Here is a 15,913-nt window from a genome sequence, read left to right as displayed (position 1 = left end):
GGTTGGACTAAATGATCTTGAAGGTCTTTTCCGCTCTAAAGTACTGGGATACATAATTTTTCATGTGAAGACCCAGCTAAATATGTGACAAACTGTTCTTTATACAACTAGAGGAACTCTTTAAACCTAAATAAGATCATGTTACTCATGGCTTAAAAACCTTTCACGCTGCATTTCAAAGAAAACACAGACTCTTTCAGATGACCCACAAGGTCCCACAGAGTCTGATCCCACTGTCTCCAACCCCATCTTCTCCATGTCCTCCTCCTACCGCGGCTCTTCCACTGCCTGGTCCTCCTTGCCGCTCCCCTGAATGCACTGGTCAGGACCTTCACTCAGGCTGTTTCCTGTGCCAGAAATGCTTTTCCTCTTCTCTTAAAAAAAAAGATGTGTGTGTGTGTGTGTGTGTGTGTGTGTGTGTGTGTGTGTAAAATTTTTATGAAAGGAGTAAAAAATACAGTTTTAAGGTCAAATGATACTACCACAGGATTATAACCCAAACCCATAGGGTTGGTGCAGCTGGAAGGAGCAGAAATCATGTTTCAATATCTGCACTTGTGCTTAGACCCTATTCTTCTGCACCTCCATTTCTTCTGGAACCGGCATCCTGGGTATGGAGCCACTCAAGTTTAACTTCTTCACAGAATAATAATGTTCTGGCATCCTGGCAAGGTGAGGAGGAACACTTTCCTGGACCTGAATAGAGGAGAGGGAGAAGAGGGTCCAGGGGTTTAACTGTGCTTTGCACTGACTTCCAAGCCATCCTCCTGATTCCTCCCCTCAACTCCACGCTTATCTTCCACAGACCAGACACCTTCAATGGCTTAGACTTACTAGGGGGGTTTGATGCTGTGACTTGGCTCCTTTGACATTGGCATCCGGTTTGCTCAGACTTGGTATTCAGAATTCTTATTTTTGCTCATTTCTCCTCTCACTTTTTATCTTCCGAAAATATGTTCACTCTTTGCAGCCACAGCTCTCTCTCTCATCCATTCTCTTTGTCCTTCTGAGTTTCTATGTCATGAGTTCCTTTTATACGCAATTTTAGAAGGGTCTGTGGAAAGGTAAGAAAGAATGTCTTGTTTCTTCCATGTTTAACTGAAATGCCTCTTCCTTTATCTCATTTTAAAGTTTTCATTCTTTTAGTATCAGCTTAAATTTGCTATCGGACTTCACTGATCATGTCTAAATAGATCCTCCTGGGATCATCTATGAGAGCACCCCATTTTTTACTTTCATAACACTTCTTATAATTTTAGGCTATCCTTATTTGTTGACTTGTTAACTTTAAATAAATATATTTATTACCTTTTTTAAGGTCTGTTGCTCTCACTAGAATGTACACTCGGGGAAGGCAGAGACTGTGTCTGTTTTCTTCAGCCAATTTATGCTGAGTGCTTAGCACAGTGCCTCACCGTAACAGATGCTCAAGAATTCTGACTGATGAATGTTGACAAACAAGGGGACCAAATATTAGAATCCGTGACAGTACCTCCAGGGCAACAGCAGACTTGAAAGACAAAAGGCAAAGATGAGCAAATTGCACAAAAGCATGGATTCTTGAGCCAGACTTTGTCCAAACCCAGAACTACCACTTGCCTAATATGTAATCTTGCAGATAAATTGCATAAAAATGGAGAATAGAAATAATAATGGTGCACCTACCTTATGAGGCTATTGTAAAAATTAGAATTAGTCAGTAGAGGCAGAGCACTTAGAACAATGGGAAGCATATAGTGCTCCATCAGTTTGGCTATTAGGTGTCAGAATATTTGGCTTGGTCAGGGCGCAGTGGTTCATGCCTGTAATCCCAGCACTTTGGGAGGCCAAGACGGGTGGATCATGAGGTCAAGGATTGCAACAATCCTGACCAACATGGTGAAACCTTGTCTCTACTAAAAATATAAAAATTAGCTGGGTGTGGTGGTGCATGCCTGTAGTCCCAGCTTTTCAGGAGGCTGAAGCAGGAGAATCACTTGAACCTGGGAGGCCAAGGTTGTAGCGAGCTGAGACTTAGCACGCCACTGCACTCCAGAGCCTGCTGACAGAGCGAGACTCCTTCTAAAAAAAAAAAAAAAAAAAAAGAAAAGAAAGAAAAGAAAAGAAAAGAAAGAAAAAAAAAGTTGGTTTGGAAGGGTCTTGGCTTGGTGAGGATCCTCTTTCCAAGTTTTGCTCTGAAAACTTAAAGCTAAACTTCTGTAGAAAACTCACATGTTGGCATTGTATGTCTGACATGTTTAGAACCCAATTTTGACTTCTGGGTTCTACTTAAGTTTTCATTATGGTCCTACTTACATTGAGTAATTTGTAAGGTGTTTGAGAGTTCTGATAAAGCAAACTCCTCCTTGGAAATGAGGTATGTCAGGGAAGATAGGGTGAAGGATTATAGAAAGGAGGTAACTTGATAGGCTTAAAAGAATGGAAGGTTTGGAAGGAGTGGGATGTGAAGGTGAAGAAAGGGGGTTTGGATACCAGACTTTGGTTGAAATGCCAGCTCTACCATGACGAGCAACATGACCATTAGCAATTTGCTAGACCTCTTGGTGCCTCCACTTCCTTAGTCATAGTAAATATTACACAAGCTGATAGACACGGGAAACGTAGGCCAGTACCTGGTACAGAGGAAAATACTCTTGTACTTAAATTATCATTATTAGGAATAGTCAAGGTTCTGCTACCTCTGAATCTGACTGGCAAAGTGGCTTTAAAATATTCACTTTTCTTTCCTATGTCCAAGAGGTTCAACTATGAAATAAAGTTGTTCTTTATATTTCTTTGTGGCTTGTAAGTCAGAATTCTGCCAAGGGCTGTCTTTGGAGACCTCTCCCTGACCACCCCCAGCAACATCCAACCACACATACACAAATTCCTGGGATCATAGGTCTTTTCCACATTTTTCTAGAACAGTATTTCCATATTTTTTCTGTTGCTATATGAAGTTAATCCACATTACAGTGCAAAGGGTCAGCGGAAGCCGGTCTCCAAGATGGGGCCTTCGTTGATCCCCATCTCCTGGTATTCACACCCTTGTGTTGTCCCAGCACACAATAAATGGAACTGAATTGTGTAACAAATACAATTTTTTAGAAATGACAGTGAAATTTCTGAGACGAGGTGGTGACAGACATTGAGGCTTCCACTTTATTTCTTGGATCCTTCACTCTTGAGGAAGCCAGCTGCCATATCATAAGGATACTCAAGCAGCCCTGTGGAGTGGTCCACGTGGCAAGGAACCCAGTCAATGACCAGCGCTAACTTGCCAGATGTGAGAGTGTGCCTGGGCCACCCAGCTAAGCCACTAAAGTGACTTGTTAGGCAGCATCAGATAACTCATACAGGGTTCCCTGGGGACATGTTATGCACAGTTGAAGACCAAGTGCAGACATTCTGGCTAACCTTAGCACTGGTGGGAACCCTATGAACCTTCCCAAGATCTCACTAATTTCTCCTCCCTTTTAGGTAACAGGCCTCGTTCTCAGATCTTAACACTTTGGATTACAGTTCCTTTTTGTTATTCTAAGTTGTTTTTGTTGTTGTTCTTCTTTCCAAGTCCTATTCTGAGGTTTCTTGAATATCAAAGCCCACTCCATAGCCTGACAAGTTTCAAGACCCCTTCCTTGCACAGTGATTTTCCAAGGCCCTGAGAGGGGCGTGCATGCAATGTGTTCATGTGATCACATGGATAATAAAATTTGTGATGACAGTCAGTTAAGATCGCTGTCTCTCTACTTCAACTTCCACTCTGTCATAGTCTCAGTGGTACTGGAGTGGCCATGGGCATTTTTAGCATTCAGCTAAAGGGAAGTTTAATTTAGGCTTAGTGGGATGTATTTTTGTGGTTCACAGGCACTTCTGTGTAGAATTAAGCTATTTCTATCCTTCTCGGTGTTGGAATGGTTTCCAGCAACATTCCCACCACCTACTGTGCTGACACAAAGGTGCATAAGCAGAATCACCTACTGTGCTGACACAAAGGTTCATAAACAGAATTCTTATGGTAAGAATATATCTTGCACTGTATCAGCCTGGCACCAGTAGTATAGGGACTGAGGAGGAGGAGCAAGGTTTGAAATACACAAAGCTGGAAGCTAGTCTGTGAAAGTTCTTCCAAGCTTCATATATGTAGAGTGACTAGATCTATACCTAGTCAACACCACCAAAAATAATTTTTTAAAATCCAAATTGTAATCATTCATGCCACAATAAAGAATAAATTATTGGCCGGGTGTGGTGGCTCATGCCTGTAATCCCATCACTTTGGAAGGCCAAGGCAGGCAGATCACCTGAGGTCAGGAGTTTGAGACCAGCCTGACCAACATGGAGAAACCCTGTCTCTACTAAAAATACAAAAGAAAAAAAATTAGCGAGACATGGTGGCACATGCTTGTAATCCCAGCTACTCAGGAGGCTGAGGAAGAAGAATTGCTTGAATCCAGGAGGCAGAGGTTGCAGTGAGCCAAGATGGTGACATTGCACTCCAGCCTGGGCAACAAGAGCAAAAACTTCATCTCATAAAACAAAACAAACAAAAGAACAAATTATTGTTTTGTTCACTGTATTGATAACTACATTCCAAAGTCATTTTCCTATAAAGAATTGAATGGCCAGTATATGCACAACCAAAAAAAAAAAATTAGCAAAATAAGTATAAAAGTGCATCAAGCAGAAATAAGGTGTGCCGGGCAGTTAATTAGAGCAGCTACTATATTTTTTTCTGTATGTTGCCATATTTGGGGTATTTGTTAACTTTTAAAGATGTGTAATGCATTGTGATTTCTCTTTCTAAAGTAACACACACTTTCAAATCTGATTTTATATTTATAATTTGGTCACAAACATGGGATTTAACCCATCAAACCTGGCTCTGTTCCTGCTGTGTCTCACTTAGCTCTAGATCCCTGTAGGAAGGGGTCTTTCTTTTCTATACTCCCGACTCTGGCTTTGGATTTGTGCTGAGCTGCTCCCCTCTCACCACTCATGCAGCCCTTGTTCCCAGCCAGTCTCATATGACCTTCTGACTCCTCTTAGTTCTGAACCCTTCGTTTTCTGGATGCATGCTTCCATCTAGGTTAACAAGTATTGCATTCTCTCTCCTTGGAGCCCTGTTTATTTTTGAATCCTTCACATTCTTTTTCTCTGACAAAAGCCAATGGCAACCCCAACTCATCCCCTGACAAGGAGGGTCCTTCCAAGCTGCTGTTTTTTTCACCTGCCTCATGACCACCATTACTCTGCCAGCCCTATGAGAACAAGAAACACATCCATCTTCCTCAGTCATGCTTAGAACACTGCAGGCACACAATAAATGCTTGTTAAAGAAACAAATAGGTGGCTGGGCGCAATGGCTGACGCCTATAATCCCAGCACTTTGGGAGGCCGACGTGAGCCGATCACCTGAGGTCAGAAGTTCGAGACCAATCTGACCAACATGGAGAAACCCTGTATCTACTAAAAACACAAAAAATCAGCTGGGTGTGGTCGTGCCTATAATCCCAGCTACTCAGGAGGCTATAATCCCAGCTACTCAGGAGGCTATAATCCCAGCTACTCAGGAGGCTGAGGCAGGAGAATCACTTGAACCCAGTAAGCAGAGGTTGTGGAGAGCCAAGATCATGCCATTGCAATGGGCAACGAGAGTGAAACTCTGTCTCAAAAAATAAAAATAAAGTAAAATTTTAAAAAAGAAACAAATAGGTATATAAATTAATATCCATTGCCATAAAGGTGAATTTTATGTGGTCAATCATAACTCACACTTCAAAATCTAGCTTCAAATAGACAAACTGCCCCCAGATTCATGAGCTTTAGCGGAAAGAATATGTTTTCATTGTAGAGATGTCCTCTTAGCTTTTACACTATTGAGACTTATCCCTAAGAGTTCTCCTTTTTTTTTCCTACTATTTTCCCTAACCTCTCACTCCCACCTGAAGTGTGTGCGCACAGGTGTGCACACACACACACACACACACACACACACACACGAAATTGGTTGTGAATTGCTGGAGGCTTATGGTTGGAGTTATTTAATTTACCACTTAAGTTTGTTGGCCAAGTTGCTATCCAAGTGAAATCTGGCAATTTGGTAGGAACAGAAGAAATTCTGCAGTTAGGGATAAGCAATGCTCTTGTGAAGGTAGGAGAGGTCCCATTCCAGCTGACAGTTTGCAGGAGATGAGAAACACTATCCTTAAAATGGGCCTCAGGAGAGAAAATGCATGTCTAGGGATAAATCTCTGTTAGTTTTCTCACTGGCTAACAGGAAGGATGCCTTATTTTCCCAGTATTAATACATTTCCTTCTTTGTGATAAGTGACCTCTAGTTTTATTCCCTTGCAAACTAGATTATAACCATCTAAAATGAAACACCTCTCCCCATGATATTTTCATGGAATGGAGTGGACAGCTGTCGTATTTGCCTGTCTAGTATCCATTACTTGTTATTCTGATAAGAGTCCTCTGGATTTATGGTGGTGGGGGCTCACTCCATGTCTGGATCCTGGGGTAGGCTCAAGATTCAAGCCATGTCAGACATTTTTGCCCCAGAAATAAAACTTGAGTAAAGTGTCAAAAAATGAAAATTTGTGTACTTCTTTTATCCCAATGTCGGTGGCCTCAAGAAAATGTCCATTTGTTCCTGGCCCATTTCCTTGAAGCTATTCAGGTTCCTCTACTAAGATCTGGTACTTGTGTTTTTGCTTCTGTTCCATGTGTTAGCTCTAAACCTCTTTTTTGTTTTTGTTTTTCTTAAGTCTCTAGAGGTAAGTATCTCTTGTCTGCAGTCAAAGCACCTAGCAGATACAGTGATAGATGAAATGGATAAAATGGGTCTGAGATGTCAAGAAGACCAAAATTTGAGACCAGACTCAGTTATAATTGCATAGCAGGGAAAATTTATTTCTCTAAACTTCCATGTCTTTTCCATTTTTGCCTTGCTTTGAAGCCAAAAATTCCTATCACCTTACCACTACTTCCATAAACACTCAATGCCATGGTACCCTCCCCATTTTCCTAGTAACACCTAAAGCACTGATCCTAGTCATCATTTATTTTGTTGATATTTTTTGAGCATGTATTATATGTTGGTTATCATTCTAGGTGCTTGGAATGTGTCAGCAAAACTCCTGTTGCAGTGGGGCTTATATTGTGATGGTCAAGGATAGACAATAATCAGGTAAACAAACAAATTAACAAAATAACTGGGGGCAGTGATAAGTAGTATGAAAGGTGATGTGATAGAGATGAGTAGGTGGTCAGGGAAGACTTCTTTAAAAAGTGGACATTTAAGTTGAGACATGAATCATGTATGGAGACCAATCATCTCAAAATATGGTGGGCAGGAGAGGAAAGCTCTCCAGGCAAATGAAACAGCAAGAGATCAGGGACATATGCAGGGCATATTCAGGGGCCAGATCATGCTGGATTGTGTATACCATGGGAAGAAGTTATCCTCATTGTTATATAAAGCATGAGAGGAGAATGACATGATATATATTTTTAAAAGATCATTGATTACAGCATAAATAATCAATTGTCAAACAGAGAAATCAGCTGGGAGTTCATAACAGTAGTTGTCACAGGAGATAACAGGGCTTGGGCAAGAGTGGAGATAGAGGGTAGTGAGATGATATAAAACATATTTTGAACATGGAGCTGCAGGTGCTGGAATAGGAGGAATGATGGTCCCATTTGTTGAGATAAGGAAAATTAAGAGGTAGTAGTGTGATGGAGGAGGCAGAATCCTGAGTCTTGTTTCAATTATGTTAAGTTTCAGGTTGTTCATCAGATATCCAAGGGGACCTGCCTGGAGTCCTCTTGAAGAGTCAGGACTGATGCAAAGTTGGGAGTCATTAGCGTATAGATGGTGCTTAAGGCTTGACTAAAATTTCTAAGGAAAAAAATGTAAGGAGGAGAGAGGGCTACAGACCAAGTCCTGGGACAGTTGACTATTCAAAAACCGAGCTGTCATTAATAAATAAATAAATTTTATTAATAAACTTTTCAATGTCCTTAATCAAGATCTTAAGCCAGATCTTTGACCTTGGATGAGTTCACAAGCTAGCATAGTATTTTAAGGCATTTATTCATTTATTTTTTAAAGGTATAATATTTCTCAAAAGAAATCTTAGGGCTAAATATAATATTGAAAATTGGAAGTACTCTGGTTGGGGTGTCAGGTGGTGGAGACTGTTCCCAAGCCCTGCCTAGTGAGGGCCCGCTCCACCACCCCCTCCCCAAGAGTTACATTTGAAATGTTCTCTGGCTGCAGACCCTTCATGGACCTCTATGGCTAAGTGGGGAACTGAGGGAAAAGTCCCTCACCTCCTTCAAGCCTCTGCTCGAATGTGAACTTTTGGTAAGATCTACCTTCTACCCTTTTTTTACACTATAGAAAAATTGCAGACCGTCGCTACCCCCACCTTAGTCCTCCTAATACTTTCAGCCTGATTTTGTATAAAGTCTGTATCAGATACTAACATACAACATGTTTTGCTTATTATTTTTTCTTTTTAAAGAAAAATATGTTGTCGGAATATAACTCCACACAGGTATTTTTATTTTCTGTAAATTGGTGTGTATCACTCACTTATAAATACTGTAGTGCCTGGCACACAGTAGCACTCAACGAACAGTCCTTAGAATGAATGAACTAATGTTACCAAAGGACAGTTTCTTAGTGGACACAGTATTTATGTATCCCTTAAATATTTACTATCTAAATAACCTATCCTATACCAGATTGTACAAGAAAACCAAAGGCATTCAGAAAATTAAATTTTAAATAAAGCATTGCCTTATTCTAGGCATCTTGGAGAATTCAATAGTTTAATTTCCAATTCTAGAGAAAAGTAACATTTTCTTTCCGTTTTAAATTTTCACAAGTAGTGGGTTGGAATACTAGGCTCAACTCTCCATGCTCACCCTACAAACGTGTTTGTATCCACACCTCTTGTCATATAACTTTGCAGTGCTTCTGTAGAGCAGACAAGGCATTCATCTCTGGGGTTGGAGTTTGCCATGTGACTTTTTTCTGGCCAATGGAATGTGAGCAGATGTGTTTTTTTTTTTTTTTCGTTACTTTTTTTTATTGCATTTTAGGTTTTGGGGTACATGTGAAGAACATGCAAGATTGTTGCATAGGTACACACATGGCAGTGTGGTACATGCACACGAATGTTCATAGCAGATGTGTTTTGAGCAGAGGCTTCATTACACTTGCCTGGCCTGATTTGCCCTCTTGGGCATTTGCCATCTGCCATGAGACAAGTAAGTCCCAGTCAGCTACCAGAGTGAGCAATTAGATAGAGCAAACCTGAACTCACCTAGAGCCTACCAGTGCACAGATCCTCAGCCAAAAACGGAATCTTTATTGTTGTACCCACTAAGATTTCATAGTCGTTTGCTACCCGGAATTAGTGTATTCAATCTGACTAATGTAGCCACAAATAAACATAACTAACTTATTAATAGTAGCTATCCTAACTGGAATTTAATATGGAAAGAAAATTTCACCTTTCATTAAAATTAAAAGGCATTTCATGGTTTTTCTAAAATTTCCTTGAAAGTGAGCACACTAAAACATGAGAAGTGAGGCATATTTCTTATTTATTTATTTATTTATTTATTTATTTATTTATTTATTTTTTATTGCATTTTAGGTTTTGGGGTACATGTGATGAACATGCAAGATTGTTGCATAGGTACACACTTGGCAGTGTGGTTTGCTGCCTTCCGTCCCCTCACCTGTATCTGTCATTTCTTAAGACAAACATGATTTAAGGCACTATTCTAATGAAGGCAAAATGTTCTGGCAGTGAAAGAGCACAGGAGTAGGGGCAGAAAGTGTGTCCTAGCTAGAGTTATTCCCCTTCTTCCCCTGGGTGAGCCATTGGAAGTCAAGAAATCCCTGGATGTTCCTACATCTAGAACACGAAGACATCAAAGCAGATGGTTGCTAAGGTAGCTTTCTGCTGTAACATCTGATTTGCCATTTTTGTTTATAATCAGAATAAAAATTATTTCATAGCAATAGAAGAAAAAAATTATTTCATAGCATATCTACTGAGAGATGGAAACAAGAATTTTAAAATACCTCATGGAATCGAATTATTCTATTGTACATAGAATTTAAAAGCAAATGAAAAGAAAAAGAACAGCCCAAATCAAATCATGTCAAAAGGATAAAACTCTTATAAGACAGCTTATTCTACAGAATGGCTTGTGGCCATTTTTCTTTGATAAGAAAATACGTGGAGAAACAAGAGTGTCATCTTTATTTTTATTTATTTGTTTTTACTTAAATTGATGTTTATTTAGGACTGAGGAGGGTCATAGAGATTATGGGGGAGCTGAAAACTTCATGGTGTTGGCTTGGACATTTTCTTATTTTTTTCTTCCAAAAAATAATTCAACTTGTATTTTAGATACAGGGGGTACACATGCAGGTTTGCTGCATGTGAGTATTGCGTGATGCTGAGGTTCAAAGTACAGATCCCATCACCATGGTAGTGAACATAGTACCTGACAGGTAGTTTTTCAACCCACTCCCTCTTCCAGTAGTCCCCAGTGTCTATCTCTCTTATTTTATGCCCACGTGTTCTCAGTGTTTAGCTCCTACTTTTAAGTGAGAACGTGGTATTTTGCTTTCTATTCCTTCGTGAATTCACTTAGTACTACAGTTTCCAACTGCATTCATGTTGCTCCCAACGACATAATTTCATTTTTTATGGCTTTGTAACATTTTATGTGCCACATTTTCTTAATCCAGTCTACCTGTGATGAGCACCTGGGTTGATTCCATGTCTTTGTTATTGTGAATAGTGCAGTGATAAACACACAAGGGCATTTGTCTTTTTGGTAGAATGATTTATTTTCCTTTGGTTATATGCTCAGTACCAAGTATCATTTTCATTAATAAGAATATGCTTTTAAAAATAACAAGTCACTGGAAAGTAAATCTGTTGAAAGTTATTCTTGTATAACTTTGATGTAGCAAACGCATGGATCAAGTGTCTGGGTTGCTGTCTGTATTATCCATATTCACTATTCTTAGAACTGCTTCTGTCAAACTGAGGTACTAGCCTTGCTAAGCTTTGCTCCAGGTTATAGTCTGCTTCTGTAGGCATGAACAGAGCTGTAGAAATGGTTGTCTTTTGAAAGACAAATTTTATGGAAGGAATTCCTTTTTAGTGTCTTTTTTTTTAACTCCTCTTCAAGAAAAATGATCTGTCTCGGTAACATGTCTTGTCTTTTCCTGATCACTTTTTGCAATCTGCCTTCCCCCAGCAATCTGCTACAGCAATCGGCTTTGTTCTGCCAAGGAGCCCTGCCATCTCTCAAGGCAGGGAGAATCATCAATGGCATCTCACTTCAACAAATTAGCCTCAGTGTTTACACTGCAAGTCCTATAGGCCGAGCTTTCTTGCATTTCAAGAAATTCCCAGGATTCTAATGTTTTTCCAAGTGAGAAGGTTTTGATCCAACGCATTTTACTTATGTGGCTTAACATACATTGCTATATGACTGACTACTGAATACTTTAAGCCAAAGTGTTAGAAATATTAATGTACATACACACATACATTTATTGATGCAAATAAAGAAGGCAGTACGCTACAGGGGAGAGAAACTGATCTGAAAGTTAGGAAACTTAGATATTTACATGCTAGTCCTGGTTCAAGTAAGCCAATCATTAACTATGTGACTTTTGGCATATTACTTCCCCTAAGATTCTCTTTCCTCCACTGCAAAATGAAGAATAAAAGGGGCGAGGTTGGGTTAGATTATTCCTAATAACTACTCCAGCTCTAGCATTCTGTAACTTTAGACTTCTAGTTGGTAGCTAGATAGTGATAAACTTTGTTGAGGCAAGGCAGTGGAAGCCATTGTGAATAAGTCCAATGATCAGCTTTTACTCCAAGCAGAAGCTGTCACTTGTCTGGGGCTGATTTTAAAAAAAAAAAAAAAAGATGTCCCTGAAAGACTCACAAAACCCTTGCCTCGATTCTGACACATTATTATTAATAGGGCTACAAAATGGTGGCATCACAAGGTGGCTTCTATTGCTGCCACTACTATATTTTATTAGTTGTATTGGTCCTCATGCAGAGCCCAAGGGTCTGAGTATTTGAAGAGCTCATATTATTGGTACCAAGGCTAGGGGAACAACAATAATAATAATTTAAAAAAAAACACAGTCAGAGGTGACCTTAGTAACTTCCTGAGGTTCCTTTTAGGCCCATGAGTTAATGTATAGGAAGAACAAGCTTATTAATCAAAAAATGCTGATCTGCTCAGTGTCTAATTATACCTGTCACTGTTGTTGCCCACACTCAGGCCTGATATGGTTTCCTCTCTGAAGTCACATGGCTGCATTTTAAGCCAGTTTCTAGTTGCTCTGTGTATTTTCTGTGTGACACATCTCTTCCATGTGACAGTTCAAAATTGTCCAGAAAAACACTAAAACCCCTCTATAGAACAACCCAGCAACCCAGAGACCATACAGCCCCTTTCTCTTCTCTCCCCCACCCTGTCCAGAGCCTCCTGTTAAATTTCCTGCTGTCTCTCAAGGCCAAGCTCAAACTCAAACCCTTCCTCCTCCGAGAAGCCTTTCTTGATCCCTTCCCATCAGTCTTAATCCCTCCATTTCTTATACTCCCCAAGCACTTTGTACCTCTATTATTTTAGCACCTACTTACCAGAGTCTGTCTTACATTAAAGTTATTTTGTGCATATGTTTTTCCTATGACATTTCAAGCTTTAAGAGGGAAGAAACAAGTCTGATTTTTCCTTTGTATTACCTGCAACATCCAGGAAAAGAATTTGCTCACAGTAGGCACTTAAAATTGTTCCATGAAGCATGAAAGTAGCAAATGAGTGAAACGAGAACCATGTCTTACTCATTCTTTTATTTTCACATTCACAAAATGCTTTTTATGTAATAGAGTTCTTAAAATTGTTGGATCACCTATAAATGCCTAAATAATGCAAAAATACGAAAGTAGAAAACTAATTAGCCTTGTAATTTGTTCGTATTGCCATTATAATAAATTTAGTCTATTTAATCAATGTCAAGAATGAAATTTGCCAGTAATAGTCCTTTAGAAGTAAATGCTCCTTTCATTCACCCAATGAATTTATTTATAACGAGTCTCTGCACACTTTAATTTGGAAGGAATGCATATATTTAATGAAACACTCAGAGTATTTAATTAATCATTTACAACAAGTCATAAAAGACATGAAAAACCATCTTTCCATTTACATGACTATTTCCTAGTATGACAAACTTTTCCAGTACTACTCAAAGCAAAGCTACAGTAATTTCTGTCACAGTATTTTACATTTGTCAATTTCGCCAACTCCTCATTCTTTTTCTCCTTTTTTCTCCCCCTTGGCTCTATCAATTAAACCAAATCATAGGTTGTTAAAGTGATCTTGGGGTATCTCAGACGCTCTCTGCTCCTTTCTTCACTAAACCGAATGTCACAGCATCCTTCACATATACTTCTTAAAATTCTCAAAAACATTCTGTTTTCATTTGAGCCGTACAGACTTGTAGAAAATTACAATATCTTACCTCATTGTCAGTTTCACACTTCTATTCTGGGTTCTGTGCAGTACCCTAAAATTCAACTCTCTTTGGATGACCTACATCCTTTGGGCAAGGTTAAGCAAGAATGTTCTCATTCTCCTCATTCTCTCTCTCTGTTTGCTTGTTTGTTTTGAGACAGCATTTCACTCTGTCACCCAGGCTGGAGTGCAGTGGTGTGGTCTCTGCTAACTGCAACCTCCACCTCCAGGGTTCAAGTGATTCTTGTCCCCCAGTCTCTCCAGTAGCTGGAATTATAGGCGTGTGCCACCATACCTGGCTAATTTTTGTATTTTTAGTAGATACAAGATTTTGGCATGTTGGCTAAGCTGGTCTCGAACTCCCAACTCAAGTGATCTGCCTGCCTCAACCTCCCAAAGTGTTGGGATTACAGGTATGAACCACCGCAGCTGGCCGAAAATGTACTGATTCTCTAGGACATTTATGCATTGTCTTTCCCTACAGCAGGGCTATTATAAAATGGTGAAGTTAGTTTGATGTTACCTAATGCTTAATCTAATACTAATATAGAAGAGTTTCATTGGAGGAGGGTTCCATTTTGTTTTAGACAAAAGACAAACATACTACATATATTGCAAATTTCTGAGAATGACCATTCATTCAGAAAATATTTGCCAATTATAGAGCATCTGTTTTAAAGTAGGTACTACTCTAAAAGGGCTTACAGTCTTGGGGAGAGATATGATCATGAAATTTTGCAATACAATACAGTTAATGCTATCATAGAAGTGCATGCTAGAAATGGGGAAACAAAGATGAAAGTTAAAATAATCTATGAAATGTGAGCATCTGACTCAGTCACCCAGGCTGAAGTGCAGTGGCATGAACATGGCTTACTGCTGTCTTGACCTCTTGATCCTTCTGCTTCAGCCTCGCTGGGACCACAGGTGTGTGCCACCACACCTGGTTAATTAAAAACATTTTTTTTTTTTTTAGAGAAAGGGTCTCATTCACTGTGTTGCCCAAGCTTGTATGAAGTTTTACAGAAAATTAATACAAATAGAAATCAGACCTTTAAGAGTTGAGAGTAAGTAGGAGAGTTAGGATTTGTACTTACTTAGCTATTACATAGTATAGAACCTATTAAATACCAGAAGTAAGATACAGTCGTATTGTTGCTTTCACATGGAAACGGGGCACTTTTCAAGGAAGAAGTGGAATTTGAGTTTAACCATGAAAGTTGAGTAAAGTAGAGATGCATTAAGATGAGAGGGAAAGAGAGAAAAGAGGGAGTGCCAGTCTTGATGACAGCAGAATGACAAACATGACCTTGTCCTGCTTTTCATCTTCCCAAGCAGGCAACAGATACTATAATGTTGCCTTTTGCTTTTAATAACGCAACTGTGCTACCAAATATGCATGACCTAACCAGCCCTTGGTTTCTCCCCTTTGACCTCCTCATCTACTACTAATTATGAGAAAACTTACATTGGCGATAGAGCTTTATTGTAGTCCTATTTAATAGCCAGGGAATAAAGATTGGCACTACCGGAGTAATTTGCTCATTTTCTTCTATAAACTTATATTTCACATTGTTTATCATAATTAAACAGCAAATGCACTGAGAAGGGTTGCTGTTTTACAGAAGAATCTCTGTATTCTTGGCCCTTGCTCCTTCAAAAAGAAGAAAGACAAAGAAAAGAAAAGAAAAATAATAGAAAAGAAAAAGAGAAGAGAAGAGAAAGGAAGGGAAGGGAAGGAAAGACAAGGAAGGAAGGAGAAAGAAAGAAAGAAGAAGAAAGAGAAAGAAAGGAAGGAAAGAAGAAAGAAAGAGAAAGAAAGAAAGAGAAAGAAAAGAAAGAAAGAAAAAGAAAAAGAAAGAAAGAAAGGGAAGGAAGGAAGGAAGGGAAAGAGAGAAAGAGATTGAAAAAAGAAGGAGGGAGGGAGGAAGAAAGGGAGAGGAAAGGAATGAAAGGCAGTCTGGGCATGGTGGCTCATACCTGTAATCTCAGCACTTTGGGAGGCTGAGCTGGGCGGATCACTTGAGCTCAGGAGTTCGAGACCAGCCTAACCAGACAAACCCCGTCTCTACTAAAAATACAAAAATTAGCCTAGGGTGGTGGTGCATGCCTGTAGTCCCAGTTACTTGAGAGACTGCGAAGGGATGAACCCTTGAGCCCAGGAGGTCCAGGCTGCAATGAACCAAGGTAATGGCCACTGCATTCCAGCCTGGATGACAGAACAAGGCCCTGTCTGAAAAACAAACAAAACACAAAGCAAAGAGAACCACAGCACAGTGATACAGAGTATGGACTTTCACTACAGCACTGGTTATGATGGCCACTAGTCACAAGTGATTACTTA

This window comes from Saimiri boliviensis, chromosome 7, assembly GCF_048565385.1.
Source record: "Saimiri boliviensis isolate mSaiBol1 chromosome 7, mSaiBol1.pri, whole genome shotgun sequence".
NCBI lineage: Eukaryota > Metazoa > Chordata > Mammalia > Primates > Cebidae > Saimiri > Saimiri boliviensis.
The sequence above is the reverse complement of the archived record's forward strand: the minus strand, read 5'-3'. Positions refer to the sequence as shown.